Raw genomic sequence first — 18110 nt, 5'->3', positions numbered from 1 at the left:
AAGTTCCACTAGTACTCTTGCGATCAGATTTACTTCCTGCAAAATATGCATCACTATATGAAACTAAATCAAAGAAAGATGATTTTGGGTAAAACAAACCGAAATCTAAAGTATCTTTCAAATAACGAAGAATTTGTTTTACGACAGTTAAATGAGATTCCTTTGGATTAGCTTGAAATCTTGCACACATACAAACACTAAACATAATATCAGGTTGACTAGCAGTTAAGTATAATAGAGATCCGATCATACCTCTATAGAGCTTAGTATCTACACTTTTACCATTTTCATCTTTATTAAGAGAAGTAGTTGTACTCATAGGATTTCTTCTTGATTTCGATGAGTCCATCCCAAATCTCTTGAGAAGTTTTTTTGTATACTTAGCCTGATTGATGAAGATTCCTTCTTCAGTTTGCTTTATTTGAAGTCCAAGGAAGTAGTTTAATTCGCCCATCAAGCTCATTTCAAACTCTTCCTGCATAGCTTTAGCAAATTCTTTACAAAGAGAATCATTAGTAGAACCAAATATTATGTCATCAACATAAATTTGCACAATAAAAATATCTGAATTAAGATTTTTAATAAATAAAGTGGAGTCTACCCGACCAATGGAAAAACCAGATTGTTCTAAAAAATTTCGTAGTCTTTCATACCACGCTCTTGGTGCTTGTTTGAGTCCATACAAAGATCTTTTTTAATTTGTAGACTTTTTCTAGATATTTCTCATTTTCAAAGCCTGGAGGTTGCTCTACATAAACTTCTTCATTGATGTGTGTGAACACCCCAAATTTTTCAAAATCTTTTAAATATTCCCTTTTTGCCCCTGATATCATTTTCTGAGCAAATGGGTCATTTCAAATCTAAATTTCAGTTCACTTCTCTAGTTTTATTGAAATTAAATTCATTTCATATGTTTAAATTAATTTTGGATCTGGATCCATTGTCCAAATCCAAATCTGAGTCTCCTTGTTCAAATTTTTAATTAAAATTATAGAAAATACCAAAAATAGCCTTTAAACAGCTCGGATAGTCCATTTGACATCATTTTGGATCCATCACATTGTATTTCTCGATTCGAGTGTCAAAACTCGAGCATTTTCTCAAAACCTGGGTCAAAAACTCCTTTGTCTGAAGAAATTCTCTCGAAATGGATTAAAATTCTCAGAAAAATACTTTTGTAAATATTTCTCAGAAAAATACAAAAAAATTAGTGTTTAATCTTTGTTTTCGTGTAAAAACTTAGATTTTTGTTCCAAAAATACAAAAATGGAAAAATCATGCAAAAAACCAAAAAAAATTAGGAAAAACTACAAGAAAATAAGTGGTTTTCAAAGATTTTGCCAAAAAAACTCACCTTGAGCCATTTTACAAAAAACTTTAGAAAAGGAGCCCCCTCTTTGTAAATTTGGGAAAATGGCAAACGGCCATCTCCCGCGCATCCTCCCTCTCACTTGCCTACCCTCCATCCTGAAAACAACCTCTTCTCCCTGAACCCCTCATCTTCAACTGATTCCCCTTCAGGAAGCTTCCCTCCTCTCTTTAAGAAAGGGGCGGAAGGTTTTTTACGGGGGGGAGGAAGCATCGATCGATTTCCATCCGGCATTCCCCAATCCATCATCCAGCATCCATTTTCCATCCAGCCTTCCCAAAATCCTCCATCCTCTTTCAGAGCTTCTACAGAACCAGGTAAATGCCTTTCCTCACCTCTCGTTTCCTTCTATTTTATTTATTTATTTATTTGTTTTCTTTTTTTTTTGGTTCTTTTCTCTGTTTCTTTCACCTTAAGCACCCGTGTAGGGTCGATTTTCTTATGGCAAGATCGGCCCATTCATGTGCAAAATCGACGGAACTCTCAAATTCCAACATTCATCTGTTGTCTTGGCAATTTCATGTAATTTACACAATTTGATATGAGTCAGATATCTTGGGATTGTATATATATTTTTTTTTCTCATTGTTCATTACAGGTTTTTCTTGGTTTGAATTCCTGTTTTCTTTTCTTTTTTTTTTATCTGATAAGTGTTTTCCCCTTAATCGCATGATATGCTTTCTGATGCCCCTCTTTTTTTTTTATTTGGTTTGTTGTTTCTATTTGGATGATTTCACTTGTGAATCTGCATTGTCTTGTTCCACTAGTCTGATCGGTACCCATCTCCTATGTGCTTGGTCGAAACATCATTTCATCAGCTTATCCCATGTTCATTTATACCCATGTCACTTCACCCTTCTCAAGTCTGAAGGAGAAGCCAAGAGCTATGCTAATATCGATGGATCATTCGATTCCCATCTTCAGCATGCCATCCGAAGATGAAAGCTCTGCCCAAATCTGGATACAGCATGCCATCCGAAGTGCAGCATTCCCATCTTCAGGGATTTTCACGGATCCTCTTGAGCATATTCGTGTATCCATAATTTTTTCAGATAAATTTGCTTCTGTGAATAGCACGGCTGACCAATAGACACAGCCATTTATCCATGGGCATCCCCATTTCACAAATACTACTATCCATTTGCATCGTTTGCAGTATCATGCACCTCTTTATTAGGTTTTTGGGTCAGCACCAATGTATATCGTGTGGTGTAAATCTTGCATGTCATTCATCATTCACTTGCTATCTTTAATGCCTTTACAGTTCAGTTGCTCTAAAATCAGCGCATATTGTGAAGATTCGTGATTCACATTCAATCCAAGCTGATGGGTATTGGTTGATCTCATGAAGATTCACATGATTGAACCCCCTGCAAATATAATATGTTGAATATCCATCGAGGGTCCACATAATTGGGGCATGTTTAAGTCCATTCGTTGAGCATTTACCCCATTTGCAGCATAGTTCTACACCCATCTCCATTTCATGCATCCTCAATGCATTGCATTCATTTTTTTTTTGACAGTCATATGTTTTAATCTAGCATAGCATCAGTTGTAGCTTCTATTCATTACATGATAGCATCTCTCGCTTCCATCCATCATGATTCTTTTCCTGCGTATTTTAATTTGAAGAGCTCGCTGGGTACTGCGTCTGGGTTACATAGTCTGCAGATGTTTGCTGGAATCCCAGCGGTGGCAAAAACCACTAGTGTCTAGGAAAAACGCATACAAATGTCTCCTACAGAGCAAGATCTGGAAGCAAAGAGGGGTTACCACTCTTGTATACAGAGGTTTTGGTCTTGTTTGCAGACATTATCTAAAGAGACCATGGCCTTCAAGATTATGGATAGCTAACGATGATATTGCTGAGAGGATATACATAAATATATATATATATATATATATATATATATATATATATATATATATATATATATAATGAAACCAGTTGGACAGCCTACAGTGAATAAAGAAATCTTCATGAATTCATCTCCTGAAAAATTGGGCCACAAATGAATGAACCTGGACTGCTGTAATTATCAATGAGATCCAATTCTGGTGAGTTGTCTGATAACGTGAGGTATGCCCTGTGATTAAGGGGATTAATAATGACTTTTTTTTTACTTGTCTGATTTGCCTGTTTCACTTTTTCATTTTCTGATTTACATTAAGTGAGGTTATATTCTTAATCGATAGTTAAATTATGTTTTTGCAATAGCTATATGCATTGTATCTGCAATATCTCAATGTAGCTTCCCCTCTTGACATCCACAGCAATTCATAGGCACTGTTGAGGCTTCATCTTGGAACATCCGGTGGGATGCTAAATATTGCCATCTATCTATTATACCTATGCACTTCACAACACCCATTCCCCACATCAATCTCCTGCTACAGTTGTATTTGCAGTAGCCATCCCATTTTCTACTGTAAATTATACCCCACATCACATCATCTTGCCGCACCTCCTGCTTTAACAGCCCCAGCAGCATGATGTCCACCTTCAATACCCCTCAACGTTCAGCATTATCATACCTGCATATTCAACATAGTGACCATTTTCATTTGATCATTACCCACACAGCCAACTCCCACCTCACTACTCCACCAACGGCTACATCCCACTGCCATTTTCCACCTGCATCATTTCCGCCATTTCAGCCTCACCCAGCACATCTACATATCCCCTAGCATTTCAGCACCTTCTCCAAGATCAGCTTCATGTATATATCTCCCATTCCATGCCATACAAGGCATAGGGTATACCATGTACATATATATGTGTATATATATATATCTTAATTGTAGCTTCGCATCTAATACCTCCATTCTTCATCAGAATAAACACTTTTCAGGCATGTCTTTAGTTTTAGTGTGACAATTCTTAGATCTACTTTTTATTATTGTTATATATATATGTTGCCTACTATCTTGTGCTAACTCCATTTTTGCAGGAAAATATATGAAAATATTGTACTTCTTCTTAGCTTAGAAATTGTAAATAGTAATCTCAGAATTGTAATAGTTGGATTACAATGAGAAAACTTACATTTCTAGCTTAGATTCGAATGTATGAGCATCTCATAAAACATGTGCTTCATCTCATTTTTATCTTTTATTCTCAAAATCTCACAAATGGGAACACGAATGGCACGTTCACCATTTCGTAAGAGGTAAATTAATCCTAAGTTGATGATCCACATCAATGGCCATAGTCAGGATGTGGACAAAACTTAGTATTTTTATCTTTCACGAAATAACACTGAATCCACATTGGATCCGTTTTCAAAATTCATCATATTTTCCTTAAATATTTTCTTCTTTTATCAGAATTTATCTTAAAATTAATTCAAAATATATACCAATGGCCATAGTCAGGGTATATTGAGAGTTAATTTCATTTTAAAATTCTATAAAAGCACCAAATGTGTTTCATTTTTCACTTGAATTTAAATATAGATTATCATATAATACTTTCAATGACCATAGTCAAGGATGTATTATATCTTCAATCTTATTTTAATTCATTTAAAGAATGGAATAGCTTTTCAAAATCCAATTTCAAATTCTTTAAATTCATTCATCATTTAGGATAGAACTGCATCATGTTTTTCAAAAATTCCTTTTTCAAAACTCCAAGTGTTCTAAATATCTTCCTCAATCTATCTTCAATCCTTATCCAATCCAATTCATCCTTTTCATTTTCAATCTCAAAGTTCAATTTAACTTTGAGATTTCAAAGTCATTTTTATATTCAAATTCAAATCATATTTCAAAGTTCAATTTGACTTTGAAATTCCAAATTCATTTTATATTCAAAACTCTAATCAAACTCAAAGTTCAATTTTAACTTTGAGACTCTTTGATTCATCTTCTAAATTCCAAATTCAAAAATTCAAGATCTAGTTTGACTTTGAAATTCGTTTGTATATTCAAATTCTAAATTTCATTTTTCAAGTTCAATTTAAACTTGGAAGTTCTTGATTCATCTTCTGAATTTAACTCCAAATCCATTTTAGGATCCAGGATTCAACACTCACTTTGGATCTTAGACTTCATATCCAATTCCTCTTTAGGATCCAGACTCCAATTTTACTTTGGATCTTAGACTTCAGATCCAATTCCTCTTTAGGATCCAGACTCCAATTTCACTTTGGAGCTTAGACTTCAGATCCAATTTCCTTATAAGATCCAGAATCCAATTTCACTTTGGATCTTAGACTTCAGATCCAAATCCATCTTAGGATCCAGAGTCCAACTCTATATTTGGATCTCAGACTTCAGATCCATTCCATTTCAGGATCCAGAACCCAAAGTCCATCTTGGATTCCAAATCTTGGATCCCATTCTGTTTAGGATCCGTAATCCAATTCCAATTCTAGATTTCAATTCCCTTTTTGGATCTAATCTGAATCTCTTAAATCCATATCCATTCTTAAATACCATTTGATTTTCTCAGTCCATTCCAATTTCAAAACTTCAAAAATCTAAATTCAATTCCATCTCAAGTATTCATTTCCTTTCCTAAATTCAGGTTCAAATTCAAAGTTCATTTCTGACTTTGAAACTTCATTTTCTCTCATTTCAAAGCTTCAAGTCATTCTTTCTCATTTATTCCTCCAACCCTGATTTATTTCAAAGACTTAGAACTTCTCTGATCTATCTCAAAGTTCTAAGTTAGATTCAAACATTTCTTTACTCCCTTATCAAGTTCATCTCAGAACACTTGGGAATTTTCAAAACATCTTTTCAAAAGAGCATACAGCCTTGCACTGCACAAGTATGATTCTTCATGCATTTAGATCTTTAGGATAAATTCTTAGATTATATTTAGGCAAAGCAAAAGGCATAGATTCGATCCTTGGTTCGATTACCCCTGGTAAAGGCGCGAGGAACGGTCGAACCTCGTACCGACGAGCGAATCTCGTCTCTCCATTTTCCTGCAGCATTTTCAAAACGGAGGCGAGTAATTTTCTAAATATTTTCAAATAAAGGTCAAGTGAAGACCCGCAAAAGAGTTCCTCTTCTCTCTTTCTTTCTTTTTTTCTCTTCTCTTTTTCTTTTCTTTATTTTATTTTTCCTCCCTTCAAAAAGGAGGAGAATAGAGGTTAGAAAAGGGAAAGAGAAAGACGAGAAAGAAACCAACAAGAGGATAGGAAAAATTTTGCGATGATCACAACTTTGGCGACCGTTATGGGACACGTCTTCGTCCGGTTGGATTTATGCCTTTGCTTTGCTTTTATATAATCTAAGTCTTTATTCTTCTATGTCAGCTTCATTTCCATGCAAATCTTAGGAGCCTAGACTCTGTCTTAAGCTGACATCATTGCATATAGGATCTAAGTATGGTTTGGTAGGACCATATTGAGGAGATTATCCATGCTCACATTAGACTTAGGTCTTAAATACAACTCTCCTCAATTCTAGGGATTGAATGCAAACAATGTATGCAAGTGTATGCTTCTATTCATTTAAATTCTATCTCTTTAGGACTTGCATTAGAGTCTTCTGGTTTTATTTTGCATGTTGATCATGTTTTTGAAAACATCCCTACCTATATTGTCCCGGTCTTCACGTTGCTGGGCTGTCTCACTGAACCATAGTTCGGGAGAGAGCCTCACAACTGGACCACTTATTTGGGTTTGCGCCCCCCTACCACGTACCTAAGGGCCATAGTCCGAGGTATATCGGTAGGTGCTCAAGGATGTTGGGAAGCCTTTACCTTAGAACCGGAGAGATATTTTATGCCACGTACTTCGAGTTTCGGCTTGACTATATTGGCATACCTTGATTGGAATCAGATGATATAAATCTTAGAGTTAGGATTAAGGTCCTATCAGCCATTTCAAATATTGCATATAGAGTCAGCTTTAGGGAGTGCTATTTGTGCATCCTTGCTTGTATATCTGTGATTGTATGATATTTTATATATATATCTTCCTTATATTTTCCAAAACCCTGGGTATATACTTCAAAATTTCCTCTTTTGTTTCTAAAACCCAGGTGTATTTTTTTTCTTCTTCTACATTTCTTCAAAAATTCTTCTGATCCTGCCTGCAAGTTCTTCAAATTTTAAAATCCTTACCATTTATTCTCAAATTCCATTTTTCCTTTTATTTTCTTCTGTTTTTATATTCTTGTTTATATTTTCATAAAAATCTCTTTCCGTCAAGAGATATCCTTTTCAAAATGGTATTTTCTTTCATATTTTAGTTGGTTACTCTCCCTCGTGGAGTAAACAACACAATTGTCACAATTTTTGTGGCAACTCGATCCCTAGTAATGGGATACAATTCTTAAATTTCAACCTAAATCCTCCCTCTTGTCAAAACTTCTCCAAAAAGTTTCTCTGGTCTAAAAACTTCCTCTTTCCTCTACAGAGAGAACATTGATATTCGAAAATGGTTACGACAAGAGTGGGAAAAGAAACAATTCCTCAACTCAGCGACAGTGAGGCGGAGGAGATAAGCTCTCCTAAATCAGTCAGGGGACAGAGTCAGAACAGGAAAGACGACATCGACCCCGCTATGTATGATATGTTCCAAAAGATGATGGCAAGGATGATGTCAGAGCAAACCGAGGCCAAGCTGAAAGAGGCAGTTCTTAAAAGCAAGCTGAGAAAAAAATCTGTAAAGAAGTAAGTCAGAATCATCAGAAAGAAGGTGCAGCCAGACACTGCTTCTGAGGAATCAGAGTCAGTCGAGGAAGAGTCAAAAGAGGAAGAGCAGATTGTCTACAAACAGAATCCTCCATGGCAGTCCGTAAAAATAGCCGCAGAAGAGCCCGAATCCGTCAACAAGCCCAAGTCTGGGGCTCCAGCAGAGGACCTGATGAGCAAGCAGATGAAGGAGATGAATCGAGCCATTAAGGATATTCAAGTCAAGGGTAAGGGCAAGCAGACCTATACCGGCGAAGATTTTTATGATGGTCTAGATGGGGACGATAACCTGGAGAATCTTACCCGCAAGTTTCTCAAATTTGACAGGACTGGCAACCCTAAAGCCCACTTGGCCACATTTTATGCAGAGTGCAGCCGTTTCAGGAAAGATAACAGGGCTCTGTTCATCTGTTTTCCTCGCAGTCTGGAGGGCGTAGCAGCCAGATGGTATGCCGATCACATCAATCCTATCGAACTACGAGAGTTCGATAAGGTAGTAAATCTATTCATCGAGCGCTTCTTATTCAACACTGAAGCCTCACCTACACTAAATCATCTTTACAACCTGAAGCAAGGAGAGACTGAAAGAGCAGGTGATTTCATTCACAGGTGGAGAAGCACCTGTAATAAGATGAAGGTACCCATTCCTGAGGAACACGCATTGCAGGTGATCCTCAACAATTTCTCTCAGCCCATAAGGAGCCTCATCGCCACTTCCCCGACGAAATCCTTCATCAAGTTAATTGAGCGAGCTGAATGGCTCGAAGCAGGAATAGAAAGCGGACTGTACGAGGGCACGCCTCTGGTCAAGAATGTCCAAGATCAAAAGAAGAAGGCGCAGTTCGCTCATTCAGTTGATGCCTCCTGCAATAATCTTGGTAGTAGCAGCAAAGGAAACAAGAACAACAGTGGCAGCGGTCCGAGAGTAGATCCGGGCAAGGGGCAGAAGGAGAGATCTTATAAGAACAATGACAAACCACTTCCAATTGGCATCCAATAGAAAGGGGATCTTCAAGAGAAGCCCAAGTACATCAAGTGGGAGAAAGATCGAGTCTTCACTCCTTTAGATCAAACTATGGAAGCAATTCTGGATTACCTGTTAAAGCACGGGATGATCAAACTCCCTAAAATAGCGGATCCTCTCGTAATCTTGGGAAAGTTCAAGGACCAATTCTGCAAGTATCACAGGGCAACAGAGCATGATACAAAACATTGTTTCGTCCTCAAGCACATGATACAAGACTGCATTGACAGAAGTGAGCTGATAGAGGACGAGGAAGAAAAGCAGCCAGCAGTCCTGACAGAGCCATTCTCGAACCACTCAAAGAATTAATAAAGCCAAAGTTTTTGTTTGCTTTCGTCTCTTTTTGTCAATTGTCTTGTAGGGGCTAGTCAGCCCAGTCTTCTATGAGTCTTTTCCTTTTCAAGTTCTTGTAAATATTCAGTTGTTATCAAACCTTTGCTTATCAAATGAAATGTCAATTTCCTTTATATCTTTTTCTTTTCCCTTTGCCATACTGGGGCATTTTAATTCCTGCTCTTTTTCAGAATGTGGGGCAATCCTGACATCATTCATGAGAGAAATGATATTACCTATGAGGGCTTTTTTTTCAAAAATCATGAAATTTTGAAAATCTTTGTTATGACCAAAGAGTTCAAATATTCTTTGGTCCAACCTTTGTCAAAAAATCAACCCTCGTGTTGATCATGTTTTCCAAAAAAGGTTTTTAAACCATTGCATTGAAAGATCAACCCTTGTGTTGGTCTTATCTTCCAAAGTAGGTCTCAAATCTTGTGTTGATCATATTTTTCAAAAGTGGTTTTTCAAAACGTTATCAATCCTGGCATTGGTCTCATCTTCCAAAAATTGATTTTAAATCATTATAGTCAAGGATCAACCCCTGTATTGGTCTTGTCTTCCAAGATTGGTTTTTCAAACCGTCATATTCAAAGATCAATCCTTGCATTGATCTTATCTTCCAAAAATGAGTTTTAAATCATTATATTCAAAGATCAACCCCTGTGTTGGTCTTATCTTCCAAGATTGATTTTTAAACATTATCTTCAAAGATCAACCCTTGTATTGGTCTTATTATCAATTTCGAACTGTTATTTTTAGAAATCAGATCTATTGTTGATCTTCTTCTTCAAAAATATATTTTCAAACCATTGCCTTCAAAAATTTGATCCTCATGATGATCTCTCATGTTTGATTTGAAGGATCAGTTCTCGCACTGATCATTCTTCTTACGGTAGATTTTCTTCCCAAAAAAGATTTTTCACCTATTTTCAAATAAACGTTTTCCTTTCAAGATCCCATATGCAGGCAGGATCAGAAAAACTCCTTTTTCTCAAATCTTGTAAATCTTCAGTTAATTTTGGTATCTTTATCTGTTTCATTCATTTTATTCATATTTTATCAAGTTTACATTAATTTTACCAAGTTTTATCAAGTTTTATCAATATTTTCTCAAATTCCATTGAATTTTATCAATTCTTTGTTCCCTTTCAGGTTAAGGGATAAACCTGATGCCTCTTTCCCATGAGGTATTTCCTTTATTCTTTTTCCCCCTCAGGTTAAGGGATAAACCTGACCCTCGTTGTCCGAGGTGTTTCCCGCTCAGGTTAAGGGATAAACCTGACCCTCATTGTCCGAGGTGTTCCCATTCAGGATAAGAGATAATCCTGAAACCCCTCGTAGGAGAAATAACGCTACCTATGAGGATTCTTTTGTAAAATACAAGTTTTGTCAATCTTTGTTGATTTTCTAGATTTATATCAATTTCCCTTCATTAAATCTCTTTAAATTGTATTCTTTTTCCCGTTCAGGATAAGGGATAATCCTGAAACCCCTCGTAGGAGCAATAATGCTACTTACGAGAATTCTTTTGTAAATACAAGTTTTGTCAACCTTTATTGATTTTCTAAATTTATATCAATTTCTCTTCACCTTCTTAAAATTTTATTCTTTTTTTTTTCCATTCAGGATAAGGGATAATCCTGAGACCTCTCGTAGGGGAAACAATGCTACCTATGAGAATTCTTTTTGCAAATACAAGTTTTATCGATCTTTATCGATTTCTAAATTTATATCAATTTCTCTTTAAATTCCATTCTTTTTCCCATTCAGGATAAGGGATAATCCTGAGATCACTCATAGGGGCAACCATGCTACCTGTGAGAATTCTTTTACAAAAATAAAATCAATTTCCTCAAATGTTCTACATTTTTTTTCAAAATTCTATGTACTTCTGTCTTCTCAAAGTTTATTCTTTCTATATTCCCCGTCAGGATAAGGGTTTAATCTTGAAAATTGGACTGCATACCTGGTCCATCTAAATCATAGATCATAAATTCTAAATCTTGTCATATCCCTTCTAAATTCAAGTTTCAAGTTATCTCGTCACAAAATCTTCCATTTCCCCTTCAGGTTAAGGGATAAACCTGAATCATTCTTTTTCTAAATTCTCTTCAAAATGTCTATTCTATTTTCCCTTCAGGATAAAGGATAATCCTGAAACCCTGGCCATTCTTCTTGCTTCGATCTCTAAATATCTTAAATAGGCCGATCTCCTTCCCAACTCTTAGTTGGAATATCCGGTGCTCGCGCTGGTCATTTTGCTAAAGTTTTTAAATCTAAAGATCAAGTTCAGTCCTCGTGCTATTTGTCTCCCAGAAAGTTTCAATCTTAGATCAAATCATTAAATCAAAGGTCATTAAATAAAATGTCCCAGCTACTTCGCTGGTCATTAAATGATTAAATGAAATGTCCCAGCTACTTCGCTGGTCGTTAAATGATTAAATGAAATGTCCCAGCTACTTCGGTGGTCGTTAAATGATTAAATGAAATGTCCCAGCTACTTCGTTGGTCGTTAAATGATTAAATGAAATGTCTCAGCCACTTCGCTGGTCGTTAAATGATTAAATGAAATGTCCCAGCTACTTCGCTGGTCGTTAAATGATTAAATGAAATATCCCAGCTACTTCGTTGGTCGTTAAATGATTAAATGAAAAGTCCCAGCTACTTCGCTGGTCGTTAAATGATTAAATGAAATGTCCCAGCTACTTCGTTGGTCGTTAAATGATTAAATGAAAAGTCTCAGCTACTTCGCTGGTCGTTAAATGATTAAATGAAATGTCTCAGCTACTTCGCTGGTCGCTAAATGAAATGTCCGAGCTACTTCGCTGGTCGTTAAATGAAATGTTCCAACTCCTTCATTGGTCGCTAAATGAAATGTCCCAGCTACTTCGTTGGTCGCTAAATGAAGTGTCCCAGCTACTTCGCTGGTCGTTAAATGAAATGTCCCAGCTACTTCGCTGGTCATTAAATGAAATGTCCCAGCTACTTCGCTGGTCGTTAAATGATTAAATGAAATGTCCCAGCTACTTCGCTGGTCGTTAAATGAAATGTCCCAGCTACTTCGCTGGTTGTTAAATGAAATGTCCCAGCTACTTCGCTGGTCGTTAAATGATTAAATGAAATGTCCCAACTACTTCGTTGGTCGTTAAATAAAATGTCCCAGCTACTTCGTTGGTCGTTAAATGAAATGTCCCAGCTACTTCGCTGGTCGTTAAATGAAATGTCCCAACTACTTCGTTGGTCGTTAAATGAAATGTCCCAGCTACTTCGTTGGTCGTTAAATGAAATGTCCCAACTACTTCGTTGGTCGTTAAATAAAATGTCTCAGCTACTTTACTGGTCGTTAAATGAAATGTCTCTGCTACTTCGCTGGTCGTTAAATGAAATGTCCAAGCTACTTCGTTGGTCGCTAAATGAAATGTTCCAGTTCCTTCGCTGGTCGTTAAATAAAATGTCCCAGTTTTTACTGGTCGTTAAATGAAAAGTTTCAGCTCCTTCGCTGGTCGTTAAATGAAAGGTTCCAGTTTTACTGGTCAGAATGTCCAAAATCATAAATTGCAACTAAAGGTCGCATCAAAATCTATATTGAGTAAATATTTCACATAGAAGTCATGAAAACTTTGCCAGTTTGCTAAAAATATTTGTTGATTCCAAATAAATCTTACTGCACAAAAGAATTACCTCAGACTACCTCTAGTATTTTCTTCATAAAAGGTGAAACTTTTTGAAAAAAAGAGGTAAAATTCAAATCTTTTTCCTGTTGATCAACCAAAAGGATGAAAGAAATATCCTTGGTATGATTAGTGAAATAAATATTCAATGATGTTGAAAAGCCAGAAACGAATTGATATTGATCATGGCTATGACGCGTGTTTAAAAATGACTTTCTGGCAATTAGACAGTAGAAATGTCTTGAGCTACAAAAAGAACCCACTTAATCCATATCTCCTTATCCAGTTTAAAGCTGCAATCAAATATCTGCAAAAGGGATCTCTCAATTGTTGTCAAGATAAAGGCAAATAGGCGAGCAGATCCCCGGGGCCAAAGAAGATTTGGATCATCTACCGAGATGAAGGAGTTTGTGAAGGATCCTTCCAGGGAAAGTTCAGATCACCGTCGAGATGAAGGCGAGTGTGACGAACCTACCGACAAACCCTAAATGATATTTGATTTCAGCTATCATCTAAAGACCTTTGAGCCAATACCATCATATATAATCCCTGAGAAAATGAAGGATCGGAACATCTCCAAGATGAACGAGTTTGTGACGTACCCTTCCCTGAAAAAGAGAGAAAAGTCAGAAACATCCAAAATAAAGGATGATGTAAAAGCCCAAAAAAGCTCAATGACTCAAAAAGAGTGCAAGAAGATCATCATGGGAAAAACACCCAGATATCAAACTGTCTAAATTGTCAGAAGTCATCTTTTCTTATGTAAAATTCTTTTATCAATATCTCTTCACTACTTGCTTTTATGAAATTGAGAATATTTCTTCTCTTCTCATATCAGGGAAATGGATAGCTTCCTTGAAGAAAGTCATCAGCGCTAACATTTTAAATTTGACTCTTAAAACCGAGAAATTAGCCTCGTCGGAGGAAATACTCTGGGTAAAAGAGGGAATATCTTTGCACACATATGCACATTTTCAAGCGTTGAAGTCAACTATAAATTTATCTTATTGGCAAAATTTTCTAGATATTCTAAGATTGAAATAAGTATTCAATATCCATTTTGGTACAACCTAACGTTGTTTATATCTTTCAGAAGAGTTACCCCATTCAGTTGAAGTATCTCTCCTATCCCATCACGGTTTCGAGAAATCCGTATGGTTGTTCCCACTCAGGTTAAGGGTCAAAACCTGTACTTCCTGCGAGAGGTCATTAAATTCAAAAGTTGGTTTCAGTCTCAGCAATGAGACACCCAAGTTCACCCCTTTTTCAAAGCTTTAGGGAACCCCATTTCCTTCCTCCTTTCGCAAACCCCTCTCCGATTTGTTCGTCCAAACTCCGAAGGTTCCCATCATGATCTCTTCTCTCGAGGATTCCATATGGTCGTCCCCTTCAGGTTAAAGGTTAAAGCCTGAACCTCGCCCCTCGAGGTATTTTCCTTTTCAGGTTTGGGTTAAACCTGAGTCTCATTTCGACGAGGTGTTTTTCCTTTCAAGTCCCATCATGGTTCTTCCCATCGAGAAAATCATGCTTTGTATATCCATTTAGGATAAAGTCCTATTTGAGCTTCATCTCATGAGGCATTTTCTCAAAAATGTCCCATCAAGGTCATCATATATTCCCTTCCCCATTCAGGTTATTTTGATATATCTTCGTCTCATCCAGGTTAAGGGCCAAACCTGAGTCATTTCAAAAGATTGATCTTGTCTCGCCCACGAGACTTGATCTAAATTCTTACCTTTCATCAGTTCGGGATCTTCACCCAAAAGTCCCACCACGATTTCCTCATCTCTATCATTCAATCATATCACTGTCGAGGATTTCGTCCTCCCAAAGCCATTCAATCATGAGGCATTTTCTCAAAAATGTCCCATCAAGGTCATCATATATTCCCTTCCCCATTCAGGTTATTTTGATATATCTTCGTCTCATCCAGGTTAAGGGCCAAACCTGAGTCATTTCAAAAGATTGATCTTGTCTCGCCCACGAGACTTGATCTAAATTCTTACCTTTCATCAGTTCGGGATCTTCACCCAAAAGTCCCACCACGATTTCCACATCTCTATCATTCAATCATATCATTGTCGAGGATTTCGTCCTCCCAAAGCCATTCAAGGATAAAGTTTTAAATCTGAAAAACCATGTCTTTTTAAATCAAATCCTTCCACACCCAGTTCAGATCTGCTGACTGGGGCATTTTTCAAAATTTGGAGTGTTTTCTTTGCCACTAAGCTCGGCTTTCAACCGGCTTAGTAGCAAAGAGGGGCATCTGTGAACACCCCAAATTTTTCAAAATCTTTTAAATATTCCCTTTTTGCCCCTGATATCATTTTCTGAGCAAATGGGTCATTTCAAATCTAAATTCCAGTTCACTTCTCTAGTTTTATTGAAATTAAATTCATTTCATATGTTTAAATTAATTTTTGATCTGGATCCATTGTCCAAATCCAAATCTAAGTCTCCTTGTTCAAATTTTTAATTAAAATTATAGAAAATACCAAAAATAGCCTTTAAACAGCTCGGATAGTCCATTTGACATCCTTTTGGATCCATCACATGGTATTTCTCGATTCGAGTGTCAAAAGTCGAGCATTTTCTCAAAACCTGGGTCATACCCCTTTTTCTGAAGAAATTCTCTCAAAATGGATTAAAATTCTCAGAAAAATACTTTTGTAAATATTTCTCAGAAAAATACAAAAAAATTAGTGTTTAATCTTTGTTTTCGTGTAAAAACTTATATTTTTTGTTCCAAAAATACAAAAATGAAAAAATCATGCAAAAAACAAAAAAAAATTAGGAAAAACTACAAGAAAAATAAGTGGTTTTTGAATATTTTGCCGAAAAACTCACCTTGAGCCATTTTACAAAAACCTTTAGAAAAGGAGCCCCCTCTTTGTAAATTTGGGAAAATGGCAAACGGCCATCTCCCGCGCATCCTCCCTCTCACTTGCCTACCCTCCATCCTCAAAACAACCTCTTCTCCCTGAACCCCTCATCTTCAACCGATTCCCCTTCAGGAAGCTTCCCTCCTCTCTTTAAGAAAGGGGCGGAAGGTTTTCTACGGGGGGGAGGAAGCATCGATCGATTTCCATCCAGCATTCCCGAATCCATCATCCAGCATCCATTTTCCATCCAGCCTTCTCGAAATCCTCCTTCCTCCTTCAGAGCTTCTACAGAACCAGGTAAATGCCTTTCCTCACCTCTCGTTTCCTTCTATTTTATTTATTTATTTATTTGTTTTCTTTTTTTTTCTGGTTCTTTTCTCTGTTTCTTTCACCTTAAGCACCCGTGTAGGGTCGATTTTCTTATGGCAAGATCGACCCATTCATGTGCAAAATCGACGGAACTCTCAAATTCCAACATTCTTCTGTTGTCTTGGCAATTTCATGTAATTTACACAATTTGATATGGGTCAGATATCTTTGGATTGTATATATTTTTTTTTTTCATTGTTCATTACAGGTTTTTCTTGGTTTGAATTCCTGTTTTCTTTTCTTTTTTTTATCTGATAAGTGTTTTCCCCTTAATCGCATGTTATGGTTTTGCTATAATCGTCTTTTGTTTCATTGCATCTCCACGGTGTCTGATGCCCCTCTTTTTTTTTTATTTGGTCTGTTGTTTCTATTTGGATGATTTCACTTGTGAATTTGCATCGTCTTGTTCCACTAGTCTGATCGGTACCCATCTCTTATGTGCTTGGTCGAAACATCATTTCATCAGCTTATCCCATGTCCATTTATACCCATGTCACTTCACCCTTCTCGAGTCTGAAAGAGAAGCCAAGAGTTATGCTAATATCGATGGATCATTCGATTCCCATCTTCAGCATGCCATCCAAAGATGAAAGCTCTGCCCTAATCTGGATACAGCATGCCATCCGAAGTGCAGCATTCCCATCTTCAGGGATTTTCACGGATCCTCTTGAGCATATCCGTGTATCCACAATTTTGGAAGATAAATTTGCTTCTGTGAATAGCACGGCTGACCAATAGACACAACCATTTATCCACGGGCATCCCCATTTCACAAATACTACTATCCATTTGCATCGTTTGCAGTATCATGCACCTCTTTATTAGGTTTTTGGGTCAGCACCAATGTATATCGTGTGGTGTAAATCTTGCATGTCATTCATCATTCACTTGCTATCTTTGATGCCTTTACAGTTCAGTTGCTCTAAAATCAGAGCATATTGTGAAGATTCGTGATTCACATTCAATCCAAGCTTATGGGTATTGGTTGATCTAATGAAGATTCACATGATTAAAACCCCTGCAAATATAATATGTTGAATATCCATCGAGGGTCCACATAATTGGGGCATGTTTAAGTCCATTCGTTGAGCATTTACCCCATTTGCAGCATAGTTCTACACCCATCTCCATTTCATGCATCCTCAATGCATTGCATTCATTTTTTTTTTTGACAGTCATATGTTTTAATATAGCATAGCATCAGTTGTAGCTTCTGTTCATTACATGATAGCATCTCTCGCTTCCATCCATCATGATTCTTTTCCTGCGTATTTTAATTCGAAGAGCTCGCTGGGTACTGCGTCTGCGTTACATAGTCTGCAGATGTTTGCTGGAATCTCAGCGGTGGCAAAAACCACTTGTGTCTAGGAAAAACACTTACAAATGTCTCCTACAGAGTAAGATCTGGAAGCAAAGAGGGGTTACCACTCTTGTATACAGAGGTTTTGGTCTTGTCTGCAGACATTATCTAAAGAGACCATGGCCTTCAAGATTATGGATAGCTAACGATGATATTGCTGAGAGGATATACATAAATATATATATATATACATAATATATATATATATATATATAATGAAACCAGTTGGACATCCTGCAGTGAATAAACAAAAATCTTCATGAATTCATCTCCTGAAAAATTGGACCACAAATGAATGAACCTGGACTGCTGTAATTATCAATGAGATCCAATTCTGGTGAGTTGTCTGATAACGTGAGGTATGCCCTGTGATTAAGGGGATTAATAATGATTTTTTTTTTTTACTTGTCTGATTTGTCTGTTTCACTTTTTCATTTT

Source organism: Nuphar pumila, chromosome 6 (genome assembly GCF_984573655.1).
Source record: "Nuphar pumila chromosome 6, dmNupPumi1.hap1.1, whole genome shotgun sequence".
Taxonomy (NCBI): Eukaryota; Viridiplantae; Streptophyta; class Magnoliopsida; order Nymphaeales; family Nymphaeaceae; genus Nuphar; species Nuphar pumila.
Note: the sequence above shows the minus strand (reverse complement) of the source record.